Below are 13344 nucleotides of genomic sequence, written 5' to 3' on the forward strand. Positions count from 1 at the left end.
AACCTTCCAAGATAACAATGTTATATCAACAACATGCATCGGCTCAAACGGAGCCTGCTGCAAAACTTTAAGAACTGGGTTTAAAACACAGGCCTGATTCTGACCAGGGCTTGAACATCTGATAATTCTGCCAGACGTTTGCGCAGAAGGATATACAGAGCAGAAATCTTACCTTTCAGAGTACTGACTGACAAACCTTTCTCCAGGCCATCCTGAAAAAAAGATAAAATCTGTGGAACCCTCACCAGACTCCAAGAAAAACCTTTAGCTTCACACCACAAAAGGTATTTACGCCATATCTTATGTTAAATCTTACGAGCAACAGGTTTACGAGTCTGAAGCATAGCATCAATGACTGCCTCCAAAAAACCGTGTCTAAACAGGACTAGGCGTTCAATCTCCAAGCAGTCAGCTTCAGAGAATTTAGATTTGGATGGAGGAATGGACCCTGATTTAGAAGGTCCTTCCTCAGAGGTAACCTCCAAGGTGAAAGAGAGGACATCTTCACCAGATCCTCAAACCAGATCCTGTGAGGCCAGGCAGGAGCTATTGGAATCACAGAGGCTCTCTCCTACTTGACTCGAGGAAGGAGAGCAAACGGAGGAAAAAGGTATGCTAGCCTGAAATCCCAAGGAACCGCCAGAGCATCTATCAGGACGGCCTGAGGATCTCTTGACCTTGAACCATACTTTGAAAGCTTGTAACAGGAAGGACAGTCCACAGCACTTAATAAAAGTATTAATTTATTAGTAACAGATTTACACAAAAAAGTGACGTTTCGGAGTGTCCTCCTTAATCATACAACTTGTACCATTTTTTACACTCGGCTTTTAAAGGGCATTCAGGTGCCAAAATGTGTGTGCCTAAAAAGTTTGTAAACATTTAAAAACAAAATATACTCCGATTAAGCTATTGCATACAGTAATGTTACAGCTCATTTCATATGCATTGGGTATTACTGGCTTTATTAAAAACCTATATATTGTTTAATCTAATCTCACAGTCTCACATTGTTAGAAAAATACAGTTAAATCATATTCCTTATTTAGACCCTTGGGTCTTAATGTTTCTAGTCTATTAATCCTTTGCATTTCTCTCTGTTTTAAAAGCTTTTCCCTATCAGTTCCACTTCTTTGTAGTCCTACCTGATCAATAACTTGCCATCTTAGCTGGCTTATCCTATGTCCCTCTTCTATAAAATGTGCTGACAGGGGTGCTTCCAAGTTTCCACATCGGATGTTTGACCTATGCTGGCTCATCCTGTCCCTAACCTTCCTGGTGGTTTCTCCTAAATAAACAAGGGAACATGTACATTTGATCAAATAGACCACATATTTTGATTCACATGTATAAAAATTATTGATGGTGTATTTTTTCCCATTATGTGGGTGATAAAAGGAATCACCTCTAATTATAGAGTTACAGCTTGCTCAATTAAGACATGGATAACTGACCATAACACTTGCCAATATGAGTTTGTTCAGCTTTACGTTTAGGCCCTATGTCAGAACTAAGTGGTCTCTTAGATGTCTTACTCTTCTGTGTGCTAACATAGGTGATGTTTTGAATTCAGGGATATCAACATGACAATCTCGCAATATATTCCAATGTTTATTTAATATCCCTTGGATTTGCTGGCTTAAGGGATTGAACTGAGTCACAAACGCCATACGTTTAGTATCTTCTATTTGCTTTTTTATAACCTCTCCAGATTTTACCGCTATCATTTTTTCTTTTAATAATTTCCTAGGGTAGCCCCTCTGTATAAACTTCTGTTGGATCTCTGAGTCTGAGATCTACTCTGTCTTCCTCACTCACAATCCTCTAACTCTATCATTAGAGGTAATTCCTTTTATCACCCACATAATGGGAAAAAATACACCATCAATAATTTTTATACAAGTGAATCAAAATATGTAGTCTATTTGATCAAATGTCCATGTTCCCTTGTTTATTTAGGAGAGACCACCAAGAAGGTTAGGGACAGGATGACCAGCATAGGTCAAACATCTGATGTGGAAACTTGGAAGCACCCCTGTCAGCACATTTTATAGAAAAGGGACATAGGATAAGCCAGCTAAGATGGCAAGTTATTGATCAGGTAGGACTACAAATTAGTGGAACTGATAGGGAAAAGCTTTTGAAACGGAGAGAAATGCAATGGATTAATAGACTAGACCCATTAAGACCCAAGGGTCTAAATAAGGAATATGATTTAACTGTGAGATTAAACAATTTATAGGTTTTTAATAAAGCCAGTAATACCCAATGCATATGAAAGGAGCTGTAACATGACTGTGTATGCAGTAGCTTAATCAGAGTATATTTTTGTTTTTAAATGTTTACAAGCTTTTTAGGCACTGCCAGAATAAGATTTCTGTGTAAGGCATTTATATGTGTGTGTTTGTATGTATATATATATATATATATATATATATATATATATATATATATATATATATATATATATATATATATATAGTGTTTAGAAATGAAACATTTTGGCGCCTGAATGCCCTTTAAAAGCCGAGTGTAAAAAAATTGTACAAGTTGTATGATTAAGGAGGCAACTCCGAAACGTCACTTTTTTTGTGTAAATCTGTTACTATTACATTATTTTATTAAGTGCTGTGGACCGTTCTTCCTGTTACAAGTTACAGTTTGGGGATTTGGCAAATTGTCCCCTGGTTTTTCCGAGCACCCACTGCTACATATTTGGATACTTTGAAAGCTTGGCATTTTGACGCAACGCCATCAGATCCAACTCCGGAACCCCCCACCTAGGGGTTATCCTGGAGAACACTTCCAGATGGAGAGCCCACTACCCAGGATGGAGAGTCTGTCTGCTCAAAAAATCTGCTTCCCAATTGTCCACTCCAAGAATGTGGATGGCAGAAAGGAGACAATTGTGAGCTTCCGCCCACTGCAGAATGCGAGTCACCTCCTTTATGGCCAAGGAACTCCGAGTTCCTCCCTGGTGGTTGATGTAAGCCACTGAGGTGATGATGTCCAACTGGAATCTGATAAACCAGACTAAAGATAATTGAGGCCAAGCTGTCAAGGCACTGAAGATTGCTCTCAGAGAACCCCATACAGCTCCCCAGCCTGACAGGCTAGCATCTGTAGTCACAATCGCTCAGGAAGCAAGTGCCCTGAGACAGATGTACCTGTGAAATCCACCATGAGCGTCTCTTGTTAGGGGATCCAGATTTATATTCTGAGATAAATCTGAATGGTCTCTGTTCCATTGACAGAGCATGCAAAGCTGCAGCGGTCGCAGATGAAACCGAGCAAAACTAATGATCTTGATGGAAACCACCATCAGACCTAACACCTCCATGCATTGAGCCACTGATGGACGAAAAGCAGACTGGAGGGAAAAGGCAAGGAGCAAGAAGTTTGGATTTTCTGACATCCGTTGGGAAACTCTTCATGGACAGAGAATCTATGATTGTCCCTAGAAAACTCACTCTTGTAGTTGGAACTAGAGAACTCTTTCAGATTCACCCTCCACCCGTGGGAACGTAGGAAAGACATCTCTGTATGAAATTTTGCTAGTTGAAAAAGATTACCCTGAACCAAGATGTCATCTAGATAAGGCGCAACAGCAATTCCCTGGGATTTGCTCACTGCCAATAGTGCTCCCAGAACCTTGGTGAATATTCTGGGATCTGTGGCAAGACCAAACGAAAGTGCATCAAACTGGAAATGCTTGTCCAGAAAGGCAAACTTTAGAAACTGGTAATGATTCCTGTGAATGTGAACGTGTAAATACGCGTCCTTCAGGTCTATGTTAGTCATAAACTGACCTTCCTGAACCAATGGAAGAATGGAACGAATAGTTTCCATCTTGAAGGACGGAACCCTGAGGAATTTGTTTAGGCACTTTAGATCTAGGATGGACGAAATGTTCCCTCCTTTTTGGGAACCACAAATAGATTTGAGTAGAATCCTTGACCCTGTTCCTCTAGAAGGACTGGTACAATGATTCCCAGGGAAGATAGGTCCTCTACTCAATTTAAGAAGGCCTCCCTCTTTACCTGGTTTGAGTTAAGTCTTGACAGGAGAAATCTGCCCCTTGGAGGGCCAGATCTGAATCCTATTTTGTAGCCCTGAGATACTATGTCCACAGCCCATGAATCTGGGACATTGCGTATTCAAGCCTGATGAAAAAAGAAAAGCCTGCCCCCCACCTGATCCAAAATTGGATCAGGGGCAGACCCTTCATGCTAATTTAGAGTCAGCAGAAGGTTTCTTGTTTTGCATTCCCCTATTCCAGGGATGGCTGGATTTCTAGCTGGACCTGGATTGGTCTGGTTTGGAAGAAGAAGAGGACTTCTGTCCATTAAGTTGCAAAAGGAACAAAAATTAGAAGACTGTCGACCCTTAGGCCTATTCTTCTTGTCCTGTGGTAGGAAAGATCACTTTCCATCCGTAATTTCTGAAATGATTTCCGCCAGACCGGGTCCAAACAGAGTTTTACCCTTATAAGGTAAAGCCAAAAGCTTGGCCGTTAAAGAAACATCAGCCGACCAAGATTTTACCACAGAGCTCTGCGGGCTAGCACAGTGAAGCTAGACATCTTAGCTCCCAGTCTAATTTCCTGCATGTTGGCATCACAGATAAAGGTATTGGCCAGTTTAAGAACTTTGATCCTATCTTCGATCTCCTCTATCATAGTCTCTTCTGAAATAAGATCAGACAGGGCATCGCACCAATAAGATGCTGCTCCTGCAACCGTGGCAATGCTTGCCACAGGTTGTCACTGTAAGCCTCTAGCCTCTTATCCATTGGATCCTTAAAAGAACAACTATCCTCTATAGGAATAATAGTTCTTTAAGGTAAAGTAGAGATAGCTCCTACTTTAGGCACGGTGTGCCATGAGTTACGAATAGAGTCAGCAACAGGAAACATTTTTTTAAAACAGGGCAAGGGGAAAAAGGAAAACCTGGCTTATCCCATTCCAGAGCTATAATTTTCAACATCTTCCTAGGAACAGGAAAAACATCAGAAGATGGAGAATCAAACTCTATCCAGTTTAGAAGACGTCTCTTGGGGTTGGCAGCAACCGAAGGTTCAGAGTCGTCCAAAGTAGCTAGAACCTCTTTCAGTAGTAACCCGTGTTGAAGCTTAAATATAAAATGAACCTCTTCAGATTCTAATGGTTTCTCCTCCAAAGTGCCAGAGTTTGAAATTTCACCTTCAAAAGCTACTGAAGTATTCTCCTCATCAGACAATTGAGAAAGGTTGACCAGCGCAGATTTAGAGGGGTCAGAAGCCTTACTAGCGGACAAAAGTTTAGATTTCCTCTTATGCTTACCCGATGAATGGAAAGCTGACAAAGCCGCCGATACTGCTGAAGTAATCTGAGTGGCAAAATCCCCAGGTAAATATGTATGGCAAACAACTAAGGCTTGGGATGTTTGAGGAGAAAGCTGAGACATATGACGCACAGCATTATCCTGAGAGAAATTTGGCTCAGAAGGGAGTAATTTGTCTTTAGATTTTAAAGTTTTAGATAAGCATGAGGAACAAAATTGCAGAACAATCTGAGCCTCTAAACATAGTAAGCATTTGTCAACAGACATAAACTGATCTAACTCTGAATCCATAACTACAGAATTAATCTTCTAAATATTAGAGGAAAAGAAAATAATTTAGCAGAAATTTATCATTAAAAATTCAGAGAGCAATAACATGAATCCTTCAAAGCAACCTCAGACTGCCTGAGGCTCCTACAGGACAGGATTGACACCCCACTAGAGGAAGCGAGACTTTCCTGTAAGGATCTTCTCCTCTTAGAACAAACGATCCGTTGATGAGAAAAGTCAAATCTTAAAGCCGACAGAGATCCACAATGCAATCTCACTAAGCTCCGTTCTGTTATACCTTTTTGAGTGTATCGAAAAAATAACTGCGCCACTTAAAATAGCACAAAAAAGCGAACAGTTTAGTTTACCGTTATGTCAATAGGCCTTTCTAAATTGGTCTAAATATGTCTGATCACAATAAAACCTCTAATATAGTGCCCTGCATTCCCCTGAATTAATCAGAATGCTGCATCCTTCCTCTACTGTTTCACAATAAAGGTTTTATAAGTCCCTTCAGCCAAATAAATAAACCTTAAAAAGACACTGAACCCAAATTTTTTATTTCATGTTTCAGATAGAGCATGCAATTTTAAGAAACTTTCTAATTTACTCCTATTATCAAATTTTCTTCATTCACTTGCTATCTTTATTTGAAAAAGAAGGCATCTAAGCTTATTTTTTGGTTTAGAACTCTGGATAGCACTTTTTTATTGGTGGATGAATTTATCCACCAATCAGCAAGAATAACCCAGGTTATTCACCAAAAATGGGCCGGCATCTAAACTTACATTCTTGCATTTCAAATAAAGATACCAAGAGAATGAAGAAAATTTGATAATAGGAGTAAAGTAGAAAGTTGCTTAAAATTACATGCTCTATCTGAATCACAAAAGAAAAAATTTGGGTTTAGTGTCCCTTTAAGTCTCTTACTGAAAACCTTTAACCCATACAGTGCCATATCAGTCCATAAGCTGTATCCTTAACTAATAAGGATACTCAAGTCCCAATTTGTGCCATAATCTGTCTAAAATATGTATCCTTAGCTAATAAGGATATATAAGTCCCAAAATGGATCCCTATGAGGATTCACCTCTTAAGTGCTGCTGTCCTTCAGTACCTAGAAGGTAGAAGGTGTACGTAGGGGCTCAACTAAAAGCGCATTTACTGACACAAGCTGATCACCTGGCTATTAAAATGTGTGTGTATGTGTGTGTGTGTGTATGTATATATATATATATATATATATATATTTTTTTTTGGGGGGGGGGGGGGCAATATTTAAAAAAAGGGGATATGGGGTGTCTCTAGGCCTATAAGTACCAATATATGTGTAAAGTGCGTTTTAAGCTGTTTATTTTATTTATTTGTAGGAATACATTAACCCCAAAGACCCACACCATTTGAAAGAGTAGGCGATTACCTTTCAAAAGATGGGTCTTTGGGCTTGAGAGGGACTAAATATTTACCCCTCTTCCATCTCCCTTAAAGGGACACTGAACCCAAATTTTTTCTTTTGTGATTCAGATAGAGCATGCAATTTTAATCAAATTTCTAATTTACTCATATTATCAATTTTTCTTCCTTCTCTTGCTATCTTTATTTGAAAATGAAGGCACCTAAGCAATTTTTTTGTTCAGACCCTGGACAGCACTTGTTTATTGGTCGGTTAAATTAATCCACCAATCAGCAAGAACAACCCAGGTTGTTCACCAAAAATGGGCCGGCACCTAATCTTACATTCTTGCTTTTCAAATAAAGATACCAAGAGAATGAAGAAAATTTGATAATAGGAGTAAATTAGAAAGTTGCTTAAAATTGCATGCTCTATCTGAATTGCGAAAGAAAAAATTTGGGTTCAGTGTCCCTTTAAGCTTTGTTATCCAAGTTCATGCATAGTGACATCACTGGCATCACCAGATTCTCTGGCAATTCCAACTCTGTGTGCCCCAAATACAAACTATAAGTGTTAAAGTTATTTCCTACTGTGATCTTTTATTTCTACATTTAGTATTTCCGTTGTGTTTGAGATCACTAGACACGGAAAACTATCATTCCAAGTTTATTTCCCATATAATTAAGTCATCTTTTATATTTCTCATAACTCTTGCCCTTTAAAGGGACATTCTGGTCAAATTTTAAATGAGCATCGATAAATTAGATCTTTGAAAATAAACATTTTTGCAATATACATGTATTGGCAAGAATGCATCTAGTAAAAATTATCACTGTTTTGTGTTAACATTTTTCTCTGCACGTGCATGTGAAGCACAGCTAGATATTCTCAGTGCACCAGCATTTAAAATACTGCAGCTGTTTATAGTGCCAGTGGGGCTTGTATCATGTCAGCAATTGACAAATTAAGTAATTACCAGATGATACAAGCACCTTAGGCTCTCTGAGAAAAGTGCTGTGTTTAAAATGCTGATGGATGCACGGTGCATACAAAATAGCTATAGCTTTTGTTAGAAGCATTTTTGCTAATACGTGTATATTACAAAAATGCTTCTATTTAAAACTGAAATGCATCCATGTGGATTCCAGTTTTAGCTAGAATGTCTCTTTAAATACCTCACAATTGCAATCTGGACATGACATGCAGCCTCCCCCATTTGTTATAGCAGATGGGTTAATATAACTAATCGAACTGATGCTCGGTGGGCTATTACTACTAATCTCACAAATGTTAGGTGACTTGTAGATTTTGCATCCAAAGAAGTTGGGTTTTGCTTTTATATATTTGTCTTCACCATTTAGTTCAACCCACAATAATTCTACATCACTTGCCTCATTTCCCATATATTCCTTTATTTCAGGATTTAGGTTAGGTTTAAAGCTGTGTTTATTAACACCAGTCCTCAAGTACCCCTAACAGGCCAGATCAACTGGTGGGTGGTAGCAGGTTAATAATAATGGTTACTGATGAGATATTATTTCACCTGTGCTTTAGTTAAGATATCATGAAAATCTGGCCTGTTATGGGCAATTGAATACTGGCATAAAGGGCCATTAAAACAGAGTAGAAAACATAATTTATGCTTACCTGATAAATTTATTTCTCTTGTAGTGTATCCAGTCCACGGATCATCCATTACTTATGGAATATATTCTCCTTCCCAACAGGAAGTTGCAAGAGTCCACCCACAGCAAAGCTGCTATATAGCTCCTCCCCTAACTGCCATATTCAGTCATTCGACCGAAAACATGCAGAGAAAGGAAAAACCATAGGGTGCAGTGGTGACTGTAGTTCAAATGAAAAAATTACCTGCCTTAAAGTGACAGGGCGGGCCGTGGACTGGATACACTACAAGAGAAATAAATTTATCAGGTAAGCATAAATTATGTTTTCTCTTGTTAAGTGTATCCAGTCCACGGATCATCCATTACTTATGGAATACCAATACCAAAGCTAAAGTACACGGATGATGGGAGGGACAAGGCAGGTACTTAAACGGAAGTTACCACTGCCTGTAAAAAAACCCTTTCTCCCAAAAATAGCCTCCGAAGAAGCAAGGTATCAAATTTGTTAAATTTGAAAAAGTATGAAGCGCAGACCAAGACTCCGTCTTGTAAATCTGTTCAACAGAAGCCACATTTAAAAAAGGCCCAAGTGAAAACCACAGCTCTAGTAGAATGAGCTGCAATCCCTTCAGGAGGCTGCTGTCCAGCAGTCTCATAAGCTAAATGAATTATGCTTTTTAACCAAAAAGACAGAGAGGCTGCTGAAGTCTTTTGACCTCTCCTCTGTCCAGAATAGACAACAAACAAGGTGAACGTTTGATGAAAACTGTAGTAGCTTGTAAGTAAAACTTTAAAGCACAAACCACATCCAATATTGTGTAATAGACGTTCCTTCTTTGAGGAAGGATTAGGATACAAGCATGGAACAACTATCTCTTGAGTAATGTTCTTGTTAGATACCACCTTAGGAAAAAACCCAGGTTGGTACGCAGGACTACCTTATCCGTACGAAGGACCAGATAAGGAGAATCACATTGTAACACAGATAACTTGGAGACTCTACTAGTCGAGGAAATAGCTACCCAAAAGGAACTTTCCAAGATAAAGATTGATAACTATGGAACAAAAAAGGTTCAAACGGAACTTCTTGAAGAGCCTTAAGAACCAGGTTTAAGCTCCATGGTGGAGCAACAGTTTTAAACACAGGCTTGGATCTAACCTGACCAAATGCCTGAACGTCTAGAATACCTGCCAGACGCTGGTGCGAAAAAATAGACAGAGTAAAAATCTGTCCCTTTTAAGGAATTAGCTGACAACCCTTTTCTCAAAAACATATTGGAGAAAAGATAATATCCTGGGAATCCAGGCTTTACTCCATGAGTAACCCTTGGATTCATAACAATCAGATATTTACACCATATCTATGTTCAATTTTCCTAGAGACAGGCTTTCATGTCTGTATTAAGGTATCAATGACTGACTCGGAGAAGCCATGCTTTGATAACATCAAGCCTTCAGTCTCCAGGCAGTCCATCTCAGATTGATTCTATTTAGATGGTTGAAAGGACCCTGAGGTAGAGGGACCTGTCTCAGAAGCAGAGACCGTGATGGAAAGGATAACATGTCCACCAGATCTGCATACCAGGTCCTGCGTGGCTACGCAGGCGCTGTCAAAAACACCAAAGCCCTCTCCTGCTTGGTCTTGACCTCCGAAGAAAAACCCACTCCCCCGGAAGAAAAGTGACGACTTAGAAAATCCACCTCCCAGTTCTCAACACCTGGGATATGGATAGCTGATAGACAAGAGTGAGTCTCTGTCCAGTGAATTATTGTAAGACTTCTAACATCACTAGGGAACTTCTGTTCCCCCTTGATGGCTGATGTAAGCCACAGTCGTGTATATTGTCCGACTGAGTATGATGTACCTCAGAGTTGCTAACTGAGGCCAAGTCTGAAGAGCATGGAATATCACTCCCAGAATATTTATTAGAAGGAGGGTCTCCTCCTAAGTCCACTATCCCTGAGCCTTCAGGGAGTTCCAGACTGCATCCCAACCTAAAAGGCTGGCATCCATTGTAACAATTGTCCCATCTGACCTGCGGAAGGTCATACCCTTGGACAGATGGACCCGACATAGTCACCAGAGAAGAGAATCTCTGGTCTCTTGGTCCAGGTTCAACAGGGGGACAAATCTGTGTAATCCCCGTTCCTCTGACTGAGCATGCATAGTTGCAGCGGTCTGAAATGTAGACGTGCAAACGGTACTATGTCCCTTGCCGCTACCTATTAAGCCGATTTCATTCATGTACTGAGCCACCGAAGGGCGCGGATGGGATGAAAAACACGGCAGAAATTTGGAAACTTTGACAACCTGGACTCAGTCAGGTAAATTTTCATTTCTACAGAATCTATCAGAGTCCCTAGGAGGGAAACCCTTGAGATTGGGGATAGAGAACTCTTTCCTTGTTCACTTTCCACCCATGTGATCTCAGAAATGCCAGTACTACGTCCGTATGAGACTTGGCAATTTGGATGTTTGACGCCTGTATCAGGATGTCGTCTAACTAAGGGGCCACTTCTATGCCCCGCGGCCTAAGGACTGCCAAAGCGACCCCAGAACCTCCATAAAGATTCTTGGGGCTGTAGATATCCCAAAGGAAAGAGCTACAAACTGGTAATGCCTGTCTAGAAAGGCAAACCTGAAAAACGAAGGTGATCTTTATGCATCACAATGTGAGGATAAGCATCCTTCAAATCCATTGTAGTCCTCTATTGACTCTCCTGGATCATAGTTAAGATGGTACGAATAGTTTCCATCTTAAATGACGGAATTCTGAGGAATTTGTTTAAGATCTTTAGATCCAAAATAGGTCTGAAGGTTCCCTCACCTTGGGAACCACAAACAGATTTGAGTAAAAACTCTGTCCCTGTTCCTCTCTTGGAACTGGATGGATCTCGTACACAATGTAAGAATGCCTCCTTCTTTATCTGGTTTGCAGATAATTGTGAAAGGCGAAATCTCCCCTTTTTTTGGGGGGGGGAAACCTTTGAAATCCAGAAGATATCTCTGGGATATAAATTCCAATGCCTAGGGATCCTGGGCATCTCTTGCCCACGCCCGGGTGAAGAATGAAAGTCTGCCCCCTATAGGATCCGTTACCGGATAGGGGTCCGTTCCTTCATGCTGCCTTAGAGGCAGCAGCAAGCTCCTTGGCCTGCTTATCTTTGTTCCAGGTCCAATTGTCTCCAGACCGCCTTGGACTGAGCAAAAATTCCCTCTTGTTTTGCCTTAGAGGAAGTGGATGCCACACCTGCCCTGAAGTTTTAAAAGGCACGAAAATTAGACCTTTTTTGGCCCTTGATTCCTATCCTGAGGAAGGGCATGACCTTTTCCTCCAGTGATATAAGCAATAATCTCCTTCAAACCAGGCCCGAATAGGGTCTGCCCCTTGAAGGGAAGTTAAGTAGCTTATTTATTAAAGTCACGACAGCTGACCATGATATAAGCCATAGCGCTCTGCGCGCCAGTATAGTAAAAAACAGAATTCTTAGCCGTTAGTCTAGTCAAATGAACAAAGGCATCAGAAAACAAAGGAATTGGCTAGCATAAGCTTGTCAAATATATTCATCCAATGGAGTCGCTAACTGTAAAGCCTCATCAAGAGACTCAACCCAGAACGCCGCAGCAGCAGTGACAGAAGCAATGTATGCAAGGGGCTGCAGGATAAAACCCTGTTGAATAAACATTTTTTATCCATTGGATCTAAAAAGCACAACTGTCCTCGCCAGAGGTAGTGGTACGCTTAGCTAGAGTAGAAACTCTTCTCTCCACCTTAGGAACTGTCTGCCAGAAGTCCCGTGTGGTGGTAACTATTAGAAAACATTCTTCTAAAAAATAGGAGGGGAAGAGAACGGCACACCTGGTCTATCCCATTCCTTATTAAAAAAAAAAAAAAAAAAAAAATTTTTTAGTAAACCTCTTTAGGTATTGGAAAAACATCAGTACACACCGGCACTGCATATTATTTATCCAGTCTACACAATTTCTCTGGCCCTGCGATTGTACACATTCATTCAGAGCAGCCAAAGCCTCCCTGAGCAACAAGTGGAGGTTCTCAAGCATAAATTTTAAATGTAGAAATATCAAAATCAGGTTAAATCATCTTCCCTGAGTCAAAAAAATCACCCACAGACTAAGCATATTGTGAGGTAGTATCATACATGGTTCTTAAAGCGTCTGTATGCTCTGTATCTATAAGTAAACAGAAATTAGTTCAACACCTCTGATTGTAACAAAAATAGAACCCAATAATCGAAAAAACAGAAAGGCTGATGAAATAAGTGTTAAAACTTCACCTTTAATTGAAAATCCGTGAGTAAAAAACAAAGGCACAGCACACAGACCTGACTACCGCTGACGCGTTTCCTGCCCTATTGGGCACTTCATCAGAGCTACCTAACAGGTGTGTAAGGACTCCTTAAAAACAGGATGTAAGCCCTGCACACCTGCTGCATAATTAATTATAACAAAAAATGGAAATTTTGTGTGTATTGTGAAATAAACATCCAATCCAACGTGTAAAACAATAATAAACATTATGCATAATAAATAAACTTGAAAATATCGATCATAAACAAAAAATATATACATTATTATACACTAAGACTATGCTTTCATATAAAATTGTATCATTCAATAGGCACATTAGAAACGATAGTACAATTCAATGTGTGGGGGATAACAATTCTTACTGTAACTAAATACATGAATATTCGTCAATTAATAACATCCCAG

This window comes from Bombina bombina, chromosome 4 (assembly GCF_027579735.1).
Source record: "Bombina bombina isolate aBomBom1 chromosome 4, aBomBom1.pri, whole genome shotgun sequence".
NCBI classification, from domain to species: domain Eukaryota; kingdom Metazoa; phylum Chordata; class Amphibia; order Anura; family Bombinatoridae; genus Bombina; species Bombina bombina.